This window comes from Mus pahari, chromosome 3, assembly GCF_900095145.1.
Source record: "Mus pahari chromosome 3, PAHARI_EIJ_v1.1, whole genome shotgun sequence".
NCBI lineage: Eukaryota > Metazoa > Chordata > Mammalia > Rodentia > Muridae > Mus > Mus pahari.
Window position 1 is genome coordinate 149,283,171 of NC_034592.1, and position 13,852 is coordinate 149,297,022.

The following is a 13,852-nucleotide window of genomic DNA, read 5'->3' on the forward strand; positions in this document are numbered from 1 at the left end:
AGTGGTGGCGCACGCCTTTAATCCCAGCATTTGAGAGGCAGAGGCAGGTGGATTTTTTGAGAGTTCGAGGCCAGCCTGATCTACAGAGTGAGTTCCAGGACAGCTTGGGCAACACAGAGAAAGCCTGTCTCAAAAAAACCAAGAAAATATAATAAAATAAAATAAGCAATGGTAGCATGTAGGACAGGCAACATTGTTGAGCAATCACTATGGTCTTGGCAGCCTGTTTTCTAGAGCTGCAGAGGCCAGTGCAGCTGAAGAGAAACTTGAGCAAACACCAGATTCACAGCAGGATGGCTGTTCAATCTCGTGTTCTGAAGAGAAGCAACCAGCAAGCTGTGAACAGGAAGTGAGATGGAAGGTCAGCTTAGGGCTCAGCAAATGGGAAGGTCAGCTTAGGGTTCTGCTAAGACTGGCTGGCTAGTCAATCTTGGGAGTAGACCGCAGACCAACTCAGTGAGGTGGCTCCTTAGACCAGGGGACCTGGGTGATTTCAAGTGGGGACGAAATGGGTGAGTGTGCTAGTTAGTAGGATGTTGGGAGCATAGATATTGGGGAAGGGGCTAAAGGTTTCCCTAACTGTGGCCCCGTGTGGAAGTGTACACCTTAATCTCAACACCCGCAAGGCAGAGGCAGAAAAGGCCTCTGTAAATTCAAGGCCAGCCTGATCTTCAAATGCAGTTCCCGAGTGTTGGGATTAAAGGAATGTGGTGTCCACCTGGCCTTGGTGAGTGATTTTTTTTTGGGGGGGGGGGGNGGAGACAGGGTTTNTCTGTATAGCCCTGGCTGTCCTGGAACTCACTTTGTAGACCAGGCTGGCCTTGAACTCAGAAATCCGCCTGCCTCTGCCTCCCGAGTGCTGGGATTAAAGGCGTGAGCCACCACGCCCGGCTTGGTGAGTGATTTTAACTGTTGAAGTTATCATGTCTTGCTGGAAAAAGAGAGCTGGATGAGGAAAAGCACTTACTCCTGAGGAAGATCCAGCTGCGTTCCCAGAGCACATGTGTGCACGCGCTTGCGTGTGTGCGTGCACAGACACACACAGACACACAGACACAGACACACACACACACACACACACACATACACACACACACAGGTCACATCACATCTGGCCAGAAAGTACAGAGTCTGGGGCTGATGAGATGGCTCAGTGGTTAAGGACACTGGTTGCTCTTTCACAGACTCTGGTTCGATTCCCAGCACCCACTATCTGTAACTCTAGTTTCAGGGGGATCTGATGCTATCTTCTGGATTCTGTAGGTACCTCATGTGCATGCCACACAGACATACATGAAGGGAAGACACTCATACACATAAAATAAGTAAAAAAAATTTTTTTGAAGAAAAGAAACAATATAGAATACAGTATAACAGGTAGGTAGTGGTCAGGGATAACACAACCCCAAGGACACACCCTGGTGACCTACATCCTCTAATGAGACCCCACCCTGGAACTCCCTGGTAACACCTTCATATTCTAGATCTACCCAAGGATTCAGTCAGTTCTAGAGAGCTACCGATCTTCTCTGGAAATGGCATCCCAGAAACATCCAGACGGGTGCTTTACTGGCCTCCTGTGTGTTTCTCTTTTATTTCTCTTTAGACACGATCTCACATAACTCAGCCTTACAGAGAGCTCACTTAATAGTCAAGAATGACCTGGAACTCTCAGTCTCCTTGAGTGGAGTCTAGTGTATATACCACCATGCCTGGCTTCTCCCCAGCCTTTCTTCCTCCTTTCACACTGACGATCAAATGGTGTCCCTGGACCCTCACAGTTCTGAGAGCACAGTAGGTGCTTGAAAAATTACCATTGGCGGGCTGGAGAGGTGGCTCAGCAGGTAAGAGCACTGACTGCTCTGAAAGTCCTGAGTTCAAATCCCAGCAACCATATGGTGGCTCACAACCATCCATAATGAGATCTGACGTCCTCTTCTGGTGTGTCTGAAGTCAGCTACAGTGTACTTATGTATAATAATAAATAAATCTTTTTTTAAAAAAAAAAGCAAAAAAACAAAAAAAGAAAAATTACCATTGGCAATAAATAAATAAATAAACTCTCCAGTCTCCTGATCTATAGGAAACACTGNTCTCTCTCTCTCTCTCTCTAACACTGCAAGATTGTTTCTCTCTCTCTCTCTCTCCCCACAACCTCCCCCTGCCCCCTGTCACCTTGAGAGACTAGACCTACTCCGTCTTGGGTTTAGGCTCCATCTTAGAAAACCTGACCTAAGGTTGAACTCAAGTTAACCAATGAGCCTGCATCTAGCACTCGTTTTCACGTCACTTCCTAACACCCACCAATCAGGAGGAGAGCAGCAGAAGTTAAGGTTATGGTTTGGCTCCCAGCGCTGGCCAGTCATTTTAAAGGGCAATAATAGTGCCCCCCATCAGATGTGTGCCAAGCTGAAACCCCCCTTGCTTGTTTGCTCTCCTCTGTAAATGCTTGCTTGAAAGAGGACTTGGGGCTTCACCCTCCCATCCTGTGCATCAGGATCAGCGGTGAGCCCGAGCTTCAGCTCCTTGGTGGTCTTTTGGGGTTCGTGAACACTTCCTGAATGGGTACAAGAATAGGGTGTCAGGTCCCCTGAGATGGTGTGAGCCCCCCGTAGATGATGGCAACCAATCCCAAGCCCTTTAGAAGAACGATGGAGTGCTCTTAACCACTGAGCCATCTTACCAGATCCCAAGAATGAACTTTTTTAGAAGTTATTTATTTTTATGTACATGTTTGAGCATCGTTTTGCCTGCATGAGTTTTAACTGGTGCCAGCAGAGGCCAGAAGAAAATATGGATCTGCTGTAAATTTACGGTTGTGAGCAGTCACACAGGTGCTGGGAATCAAAACCAGATCCTCTGGGTTGAGGTCTGCCCCCTCCCCCGGCATAGCGGAAGCCATTTTGTTCCATGCCTGCCAGCTATTTCATATTGTTGCTGTAACATGCCTGCCAGTCATTGACACAGAAAAATAACTCGTCTCAGAGTACAGTCATACAGATCACATATCCTGTTATGTTCTGTATGTTCTGTATGAGGTTTGTCAATCTTAAGAGATTCCACAAAGCTTTATGTAGGACCCATCAAATTAAAGGTCAGTTATATACTGTTATATCTAAAATGGTTTGAGTCAGAGCAAACCACTGACCAGCACTTCCTACACCTGTGTATGAGCGCATCGTGGGTGTTTTCCTTTATATGTCTGCCCTGGGAAGTGCTTGATATTACAGCTTCAGATAATTCTGAACTACTCTCTGAACTGATCAGTATTAGGGTGTGCATTCAACTTCCTGAACTGATCAGTATTAGGGTGTTCCTTCAATAAATCATCCCATTCTGACTGAGATTGGTGTTTGTGTGGTTAGTGGGGCGACTCATGAACCCCAACACTCTTGACAAGCTGCCAATGCTCTTCACCTTATGCCATTAATCCAGTCTCTAGATGATGATGATGATGATGATGATGATGATGATGATGGAGAAGGAGAAGAAGAAGAAATAATTATTGTGACAGGATACTTGTGCTCTTAACAGATGAGCCATCTCTCCAGTCCTGTGGATCAAAAACTTAAACAAAAAAGGATGGTATGAAATGGTCAGAGGAGTCGTGTGGGGCACATTCCTGTAATCCCTGTCTGTGGGATGTTCAGGTAAATGGATCAGGAACTCCAGACATCCTCAGCCACCTGGTGAGTGCAAGGCCACTGAAAAGAGAGAAATTGGTCCTAGGGTTAAATTTTGTAAGGTCTGAGTGACTGTCTCAAAATGAACAAAAGTAGTAGAAGAACCTTGGAGGGAAAAAAATGCCTAACTCTGAAATGGAGAAGAGCTCTTAAAGAATAAAACAAAATTTAGAACCTCTGAAGAAAAAGGTCAGAACATTTGATGTTTTAAATGAATAAAATAAGTAAATAAATAAATGTGGGGCTGGAGGGGTTGCTCAGAGGTTAAGAGCACTGACTGCCCTTCCAGAAGTCCTGAGTTCAGTTTCCAGCAACCACATGGTGGCTCANAACCATCTGTAATGTGGTTTGATACCCTCCTCTGGTGTGTTGAAGACAGCTACAGTGAACTCACATACATAAAGCAAATAAAGAAATAAATTGCTCAAAATGAATAAATAAAAATAGATGTAATTGGACTGGAGAGATGACTCAGCAGGTAAGAGCACTGACTGCTCTTCTGAAGGTCCTGAGTTCAATTTCCAGCAGCCACATGGTGGCTCACAACCATCTGTAATAGGATCTGATACCCTCTTCTGGTGCGTCTGAAGACGGCTATAGTGTACTCAAATAAATAAAATAAACCTTTAAAAAAATAGATGTAATTATATTAGTCAGGATTCTCGAGTAACAGAACTTATAGAATGAATCTCTCAATCTCTTTCCTCTCTCTCTCTCTCTCTCTCTCTCTCTCTCTCTCTCTCTCTCTCTCGATCCAGATTAAAAGCATAGCATTTCCCAGATCAAAAAAGTCTAGATTAAAGGTGTGTCTCCTACCTTAAGATTCAGATTAGAAGTGGATCTTCTTCAAAGTAAGCAAAAATCCCTCACATGCATGTCCTCCGTTTTTTTTTCTTTTATGTCCTCCATTTTTGCTTTGAGTTAATTCCAGTGACAACCAAGAACTGCCATCACAGTGATCATAGAAATAAGAAAGATTGATGGCAAGCTTTATAACTGTAGGGAGGTAGGGATAATACAAAGATTTCTAACAGAAAAAAAAATGGTCAAAAATACCAACAGTCAGTCAACGGAAAAGCAAGTCTCTATTAAGCCCATGAGAAAGCCAGGCATGGCGGCTCATGCCTGTGATCTATTGGAAGCCCGAGACAGGAGGATCTCCATGAGTTCAAGGCCACCCTGAACTCCAGGCTAGTGAGATAGACTATCTCCAGAACAGTTTTTCAAAAGGGAGAGAGAATATGAACATGAGGGGCTGGAGTGTGGATGGAGGGTGGCGTGTAGCTTGTGCACAAGGCTGTGGTTTTGATCCTCAACACCAGAGAAAGAAAAGAGATCAGTAGAGTGGCTCACGCCTGAGATCTCAGCCTGGAAAGCTGAGGCAGGAGGACTGCCTCTCACTCAAGGCCAGTCTAAGCTACAGATACACTTTCCTTTCTCTTTTGTTGTTATTTTGTTTTGTTTTGTTTCCAGACAGGGTTTCTCTGTATAGCCCTGGCTGACCTGGCGAATCTGATAATCTGAATTGGATCCTTGGAACTCAAGTTAAAGGTGGGAGGAGAGAACTGACAAAGTTGTCCTCTGGCTTCTACCTCCTTTTCAGTCATTCACTTGAGCACGTGTGCCTCACTACAATTAAAAAAGAAAAACGAAATTTAAAATAACAACAAAAGCTGGGTGTGGTGGCGCACACCTTTAATCCCAGCACTCACTCGGGAGGCAGAGGCAGGCGGATTTCTGAGTTTGAGGCCAGCCTGGTCTACAGAGTGAGTTCCAGGACAGCCAGGACTACACAGAGAAACCCTGTTTCAAATAAACCAAAAAAATATATATGTATATATTTATGTGTATAGGTGCTTTGCCTCTGTGTGTGTATGTGAACAATGTGTCAGAGCAGGTGGCCAGATCCCCTTGGGGCTGGAGTCACAGACTGTTGTTAGCCACAGTGAGTGCTGGGTCCTCTGGAAGAGCAGTCAGAGCTCTTCACTGCTGACCTATCTCTCAGCTGTTCCCCAGCTGTCACTCATCTTAGAGACAAAGTCTCATGCAGCCCAAGGTGGCCTTGAACTTGCCAGTAGGCAAAGATGACCTGGAACTTTCCATCCTCCTGTATCCATCTTCCAAGTGCTGAGATTACAGGTGCGTACCCCCCACCCCCCTGTCCTAGTCATGCAGTAGTGTCAAACCCAAATCTTCATGTATGCTAGGCAAGCCCTCTATCAGCTGAGCTGTAACTCCTACCTCCTCCAAAATAATACCAAAAAAGTCTGAAGGCTGGGCTGGAGAGATGACTCAGCGGCTAAAAGCACCAGCTGGCTGCTCTTCAAAGGACTCAGGATTACTAACACTAACATGGTGGCTCACAGTCATCTGAAACTTGAGTTTCGGGGGATCCAGTGCCCTCTTCTGGCTTTTGTGGCCACTACAACTAGATCTACATGCAGGCAAAACACCCATATACACATCAAATAAATAAATAAATAAATAAATAAATAGGCAAGCCCTGCTTATTTACTTATGGTTCAAGTCTTTAATCTCAGTGCTTGGTAGACAGAGACAGGCAAATCCCCAGGTTCGAGGCCAGCCTGGTCTACAGAGTGAGTCCCAGGACAGCCAGGGCTCCACAGAGAAACTTAGTGAGGGATTCTATTGCTACAGTGATACCCCACGACCAAAAGACTGCCTGGGAGGGAAAGGGTTTATTTCCTTCTCAATGGAAATGAAGTAGCTTACACTTCCATATTGCTGTTCATAATTAAAGGACGTAAGAACAGGAACTCTAACAGGGAAAGACCCGGAGGCAGGGGCTGATGCAGAGGCCATGGAGGGATGCTGGTTACTGGCTTGCTCCCCACGGCTTGCTCATCCTGCTTTCTTATAGAATGCAGGACCATCAGCTCAAGGATGGTACCACCCACCATAGTCTGGGCTCTCGGTCCTCAATTACTAAGTAATTACAGCTGGATCTTACTGAGGGTCCCTCCTTTCTAGCTTTTATCAAGTCGACATAAGACAAGCCAGCACAGAAACCTTGTCTCAAAAAATTACAATATGTATATTCTAAAAGTCTGACAGGACTTCGTGTAGAAGCGTTATGGACTCTGAGGCAGAGAGGTTAGATGTAGGTATGTTCAGTTAGTTCTAGGTCATCAAGACAGCCTTTGACATCACAGTTGACCTGGGTAGTCCTCAAATTTAATGCCTAGTAACCCGATGGGAAAAAAGAACTCCATCAGAGTAAGTAACTAATTTTTTTCAAATCCTATTTTTTTTAAAGATTTATTTATTTATTATATGTAAGTACACTGTAGCTGTCTTCAGACACTCCAGAAGAGGGCGCCAGATCTAGTTACAGATGGTTGTGAGCCACCATGTGGTTGCTGGGATTTGAACTCAGGACCTTTGGAAGAGCAGCGGGTGCTCTTACCTGCTGAGCCATCTCACCAGCCCCCTCAAATCCTATTTTTAATGATGGTTCTTAAATACATTAATCTCCCTTGTAGACCACCACCTACCAGAGGTGGTAGAAAAGGAAGGATACAGAGGAAGTGAACCTGTCTTGAAAAGTTCTTTGGAGCAACTCCCGTCTATGTTTTCTGGAAATCGGCAATTCAGTTCACAGGTTAGCAGTGGAAGCTCCAGCCACTCACAAACACGTCCAGTTCAGCAGAGTTGGGTTGACAACAGCAATGACTCGACCTAGCAGAGACAGCCAGGCCTCCGCTTCTTCTCAAGACAACAAGAAGGACCAACAAGAACACCAGGTTAAGTTCTCTACTGCAACTCAGTGAAGTGAAGATCAGCAAAGAATGGAGAACCACAAGTGTTACCCCTAGCTGTACCAGCAAGCCAAGGTCTGTCTCCATCACTTCATCCTTGTCGGTCATCTTAGCACGGTCTTGCCTCAGCACATATATCCAATCAGCCCAAGTATTCAGAGTCCCAACAAATGGAGCTTAACTACTCAATGTAAGGTGGACCAACACATGTATTTGGTTAGTAAAGAATCTTTTTTTTTTTTTTTTTTTTTTTGAGACAGGGTTTCTCTGTATAGTCCTGGCTGTCCTGGAACTCACTCTGTAGACCAGGCTGGCCTTGAACTCANCTCTGTAGACCAGGCTGGCCTTGAACTCAGAAATCCGCCTGCTTCTGCCTCCCAAGTGCTGGGATTAAAGGCGTGCACCGCCACGCCCAGCCAGAATCTTTTATCACGTGTCTTTTCATGTGTTGTTTTAGCAGAACAACCTCTCTGCTGTGTCTGTTTTGGTGAAATGTTGCTTCCGGAGTCTGCCTTAGTCATTCACCTGTGTCCACTTCAGGAAAACACTCCTTTACTTCTTGCCCCAGCAAAACACCATTCAACACAACTGACTCTCCGAAGAACCCGTAAGTTTCTACTTCATACAGGACCAGGAATGACTCAAAGACAGCTGTATGGCCATAGCTCATCCAGCACAGGTGACAGCTCACAAAGCTGGGAACCTGGAGCACACTGCACAGCCTGCCGGCAGGTCAACAGGTTGGAGAGTGTCCTCTTCAGGTGCCTCAGTTGGCTTCCAGCTCTTACAGGAAGCTTAGCTGGTTTCTGCTTTTTTTTTCTAGGTACCTGGTCTGATCACAGTTCTTGCAGGTTGGACTTAATCTGAGAATCTTTGCTACTTTTACTGCTTACTCTGCCAAGGAGGGGCCTAGTGGATCTGCTCAGTTTTGTGGACTTATTTCGACTTGTTTACCTTCCTGTTTAAGCTTCCCTGCAGGATTGAACGTTTCAATCTCAAAAGAAAACTATTATACCCTACTGATCTAGAGAATGTAATAGAATACCTGGTAGTGACTGAAAATGCCCTGAGCTTGTGTCCCCAACTTCCTTTTTAAGGGCAAGAGGAAGATTTCACAAAGACAAAGTGAACTGCCAAGAATAAAGAATAACTTTGTATCTAAGAATAAACTTCTCTTCTACCCACAGCACATGGACCCATCTGTTCATCAAATTGGCTACACTTAGTTGGCCAATGTGTTTGTCATAAGTCTGGCTACAAAAATCCAAGAATGAAATGGACAAACTTTCTCAAAAAAAACAGGTAACATGTAAATATTTTTTCTTCTTGTTGTTGTTAACGGCACTGAATGTTTAGTCTGTTGTTGGCTGGTTTCCTTTGTTTGTTTGTTTTTGTTTTTGTATCATTTTGTTGTTTTGTGTAGTCCAGGCTAAACACAAATACCTGGAGTTCTATTTCTAGTACCAGCAGGGAGAATAACTGTGTCACTCCTGGGCAATCCTAAGTGCAAGGACCTGGAGATGCTGATGCTGTTCCAAGTAGCAGATTTTCTGTTGGGGACCTTTGATGTCAGACAGAGGAAGGAGCTGCCACTGACATCTGGAGGGTAGAGAATGTTGCAGGCAAGCACCTTACAACAGACAGCTTCCCACCAGCCCCAAATGTCAAAGGTACAGACACGAAGACAAATATCTGTTGTAATGATTTTTCGATTCCCCCTACACACACACACACACACACACACACACACCACAGGGTTTCTCTGTGTAGCCATGGCTGTCCTGGCACTCAGACTTTACCCTGGCTTTGCCTTCTTAATGCTGGGATTAAAGGTGTGTATCACCATGCCCAGCTAGATTTTTTTTTAAAAAAAAAAATGTATGTGAATGTTTTGCATGCAGGAATAAACATGTACCATGCACATGTTTTGTGCTCTTGGAGTTCGAAAGAGGATGTTGAGTCCCTTGGAACTGGCCTTACAGATGATGCTAATCCAGGTATTGGTGCTGAGAACCAAACCCAGTCCTTTCAGCCACTGAGGTGCTTTCAGCCACTGAGCCGTGTCAAACCTTATCTATCTAATTATTTTTTAAATTTTTTTAATATTTATTTATTTATTTATTTATTGAGACAGGGTTTCTCTGTGTAGCCCTGGCTGTCCTGGAACTCACTTTGTAGACCAGACTGGCTATCTAATTTTTTAAAGGGAGAGTTTCTGTCTTAGGGTTTCCATTGCTGATAAGAGACTCCATAACCAAGGCATTTCTTATAAATGACAATATTTATTTGGGGCTGGCTTATAGAGTCTGAGGTTCAGTCTATTATCATGGCAAGAAGCATGGCAACATCCAGACGGGCATGGCACTGGAGGAGCTGAGAGTTCTACATCTTGTTCTGAAGGAAAAAAGAAGACTGGCTTCCAGGCAGTCAGGAGGAAGGTTTCTTAAAGCCCACCCTCACAGTGACACACTCCAACAAGGCCACACCTCCCCGTAGTGCCATTCCCTGGGCCAAGGATATTCAAACCACCACAGTTTCTTTGTGTAGTCTTGCATGTCCAGGAACTAGCTCCATAGACCAGGCTAGCCTAAAACTCCGAGATCTGACTCTGCCTCCTGAAAGCTGGGATTAAAAGCGTGCACCACCACTGCCAGGCAGGCATATTATTTATTTTTGTTCTGAGATGTGTGTGTTTCTATGTGTATATCTGTGTGTGCATTCATCCACACATGGGTGTGTGAAGGCCAGAGTGATTTATTCCATTACTATGCACTTTGGTTTTGAAGCAGGGTCTCTCACAAAACTGAATGCTCGCTGATTGGCTAGACTGAATGGCTGGCGATCTCTGCTCCCCTGCCTCCTCACAGCATGGGGTTACAGCCATGGGGCTCCTGCAGCTCATGCCTGGTCTCTCATAACCCATACATAATGTGTGTACATAATTGCTCAGAAGACAATGCCCCAAGGAGGTGTCATTGGAACAGTGTTTGCCATGAAAAAGAGCCAGACATGTAGTGAGCAGAGGAAACAGCGTTTTATTTTTTTTTTTTTAAAGATTTATTTATTTATTATATGTAAGCATACTGTAGCTGTTTTCAGACACACAGGAAGAGGGTATCCAATCTCATTACAGGTGGTTGTGAGCCACCATGTGGTTGCTGGGATTTGAACTTAGGACCTTTAGAAGAGCAGTCAGTGCTCTTAACCACTGAGCCATCTCTCCAGCCTGGGAAACAGCCTTTGAAACAGGGAACAGACCATGTATAAGGCTTTGGGTAGAATGAGATTCATCTGTGTGAGTACAGGGGGCAAACATCAGAGACAGAATGTTGGCGTGAGTAGGTAAATCCCTTTGCCTAAACAGGATTTTGTCTAAGCAGGGGCCATGACATTACAATATAGTGTTTTCTTTCCTTTATTTGGTTATTTGTATGCACATGTGTGGACACATGCATGTGTGTATGCATGTTCACATGAGTGTGCGTTTGTTTCTTTTGGTCACTGTTTTTTTTTGCCGGTGCTTTTTTTTTTTTTTTTTTTTTTTTTTTTTTTTTTTTTTTTTTTTTTTTTTTTTTTTTTTTTTTTTTTTTTGGTTTTTCGAGACAGGGTTTCTCTGTATAGCCCTGCCTGTCCTGGAACTCACTTTGTAGACCAGGCTGGCTTCGAACTCAGAAATCCACCTGCCTCTGCCTCCCAAGTAACCGTACTTTAAATAATGGTTCATAAATGCTTTAACCTCTCTTGTAGTCTACCACTCAGCAGAGGTAGTGGAAAAGAAGGGATACAGGGGAAACGCACCTGTTTAGAAACGGAAACGGTTCTTTGGAGCAGATCCCATCTGTGTTGTCAGGAAATCAGTAGTTCAGTTCACAGGTCAGCAGTGGCAGCTGGATCCACCTCTCTCAACTAAGCGAAGATCAGAGAAGACAAGAGGCCAAGAAGTGTTTCAGAGCTAGCTCTACAAGCAAGTCCCTCTCACAGTCTGTTGAGCCCTTATACTCCCTCCAAACATCACATGTTCTCCAGGGTCTTGCCTCACCAAGTGTCTTGCCTCTGCATGTGATCCTGACTTAGCAAAACTCCACCTGAGTCTATATCAGCTGACATCACTCTGCTAATCGTCTGAGCCCTCAGAAGAGGCAAGAAGCAGCAGCATACCATCAGAAGTTTCTTGGTGTGTTTTTCTCTATGGAGTCCTGACAAATGGAGCTCAACCATGCAATGTAAGGTGGACCAGTACATTCATGTCATTAGCAACGAATCCTTCATCACAAGTCTTTTCACCTGTGTCCACTTCAGGAAAATACTCCTTCATGTTTGCCCCAGCAAAACACCATCCAACACAATTGACTTTCCAAAGAACCTAAGTTTCCACTTCACGTGGTGCTGAATAAGAAGCTTAGAGTCCTCATCCAGAAAGAAAGACTCTGGGCCTGACTTGTACCCTTGAAACCTCAAAACTGGGCTGGTGAGATGGCTCAGCGGTTAAGAGCACTGACTGCCCTTCCAAAGGTCCTGAGTTCAAATCCAAGCAACCACATGGTAGCTCACAACCATCTGTAATGAGATCTGATGCCCTCTTTTGGTGTGTCTAAAGACAGCCACAGTGTACTTACATATAATAGTAAATACATCTTTAAAAAAAGGAAAGAAAGAAAAGAAACTTCAAAGCCCACCTTCAGTGGCATAATTCCTCTAAGAAGGCTAGTCTTTCTAATCCTCTCATACAGTACCACTCTCCAACATTCAAACCTATGAGCCTATGAGGGCCATTCCTATTCCTATTCAAACCACCACAGGGTTCATGTGTGTGAAGGACACTGGGAGTTGTCCTGAATGGCTTTCCACCCTATACTTTGAGGCAAAGTCTAACACCGAACCTAGACCTGCTGATGCTGGCTAACCAGCTGAGACCCGGGATCCCATGTTTCTATCTGCCAAGTGTTGAGATTCCAGGTGGCCTCAACTTCCTCATGAATTCTGTCCCTCCCTCTCGAGGGATGAGCAAAAAGACAAGTACCTTCTCTACTGAACCATTCCCCAACCCAGGTTCTTTTTCTGTTTAGGTATGGTTTCCTATAGCCCAGGCTAGCTTTGAACTCTATAGAGGATAGCCTTGAACTCCGCATTCTCCTGCCTTACCTTCTAAGTGTTGGAATTACAGGTGTGTAGTAACACAACTAATGGTGCTGGGGATTGAACCTAGAGCTTCATGTAATACAGCAGTCTATAAGCTGAGAGCAGCGAGGCCTCTGGTGTGTGATATGTATATAACATTATATATACATGTATATAACATTATATATATATATGCGTGTGCTATGCATATGCATATATTTGGAGGACAGAGTTCATTGTCAGGTGTTTAAATCCATCTTCTATTTTGAGACTGTTCTCCTTGAGCCAGAAGCTTGGTCACATGGCTAGACTGGCTAGCCAGCAGCCTCGTGGATCCTCCTCTCTCTGAGTCTGGATTAGAGTACTAACTCCTTGATTCAGATTTTTTTTTTTCAAGGCACGGTTTCTCCGCGTAGCCCTGGCTGTCCTGGAACTCACTCTGTAGACCAGTCTGGCCTTGAACTCAGAAATTTGCCTGCCTCTGCCTCCCAAGTACTGGGATTAAAGGCGTGTGCCACCACTGCCCGGCTTGATTCAGATTTTTAAAAAAGGTATTTCTGGCTGGGCAGTGGTGTTGCACGCCTTTAATCCCAGCACTTGGGAGGTAGAGGCAGGTGGATTTCTGAGTTCGAGGCCAGCCTGGTCTACAAAGTGAGTTCCAGGACAGCCAGGGCTATACAGAGAAACCCTGTCTCGAAAAAACAAAAAAAAAAAAAAAAAANNAAAAAAAAAAAAAAAAGAAAAGAAAACTTACAATTCGACTATCCTTAAAATTATCTATTTAAATTTTTATATGCAGAATATCTTGCCTGCATCCATGTCTGTGTTCCAGTTGTTACTAGTGGCCGCAGAGGCCAGATTTGGAGATACAGACAGCTGTGAGCCACCTTGTGAATGCAGGGAATCAAACCTGGGTCTTCTGCAGGAGCGGCCAGTGCTCTTAGGCACTGAACCAGCCCTCCAGGAATCCAGCCCCTGTTAATTATTACAGAGGGGCGTGTTCACTTAAAAGGGTGTGAAGATCAGAGGACAGCTCTGGACTCCGTGCTCTTCTTTCCTCTTATTGGTACCGGGTTCGCACTCACGTCCTCAGGAGTAATTGTGGCCTTTGCCATGCTGAGCCATCTCGGCAGCCCTGACTACCATTTTGTTGTTAATTTCCCAAACGTACACATACTTCTAATTTCTTCCCTCCCCTTTACACAGTCTCAGACTTATATTTCTTTCCCAGCACAAAGTATTTTTCTAATTTAAACCACGCCCCACCCATTT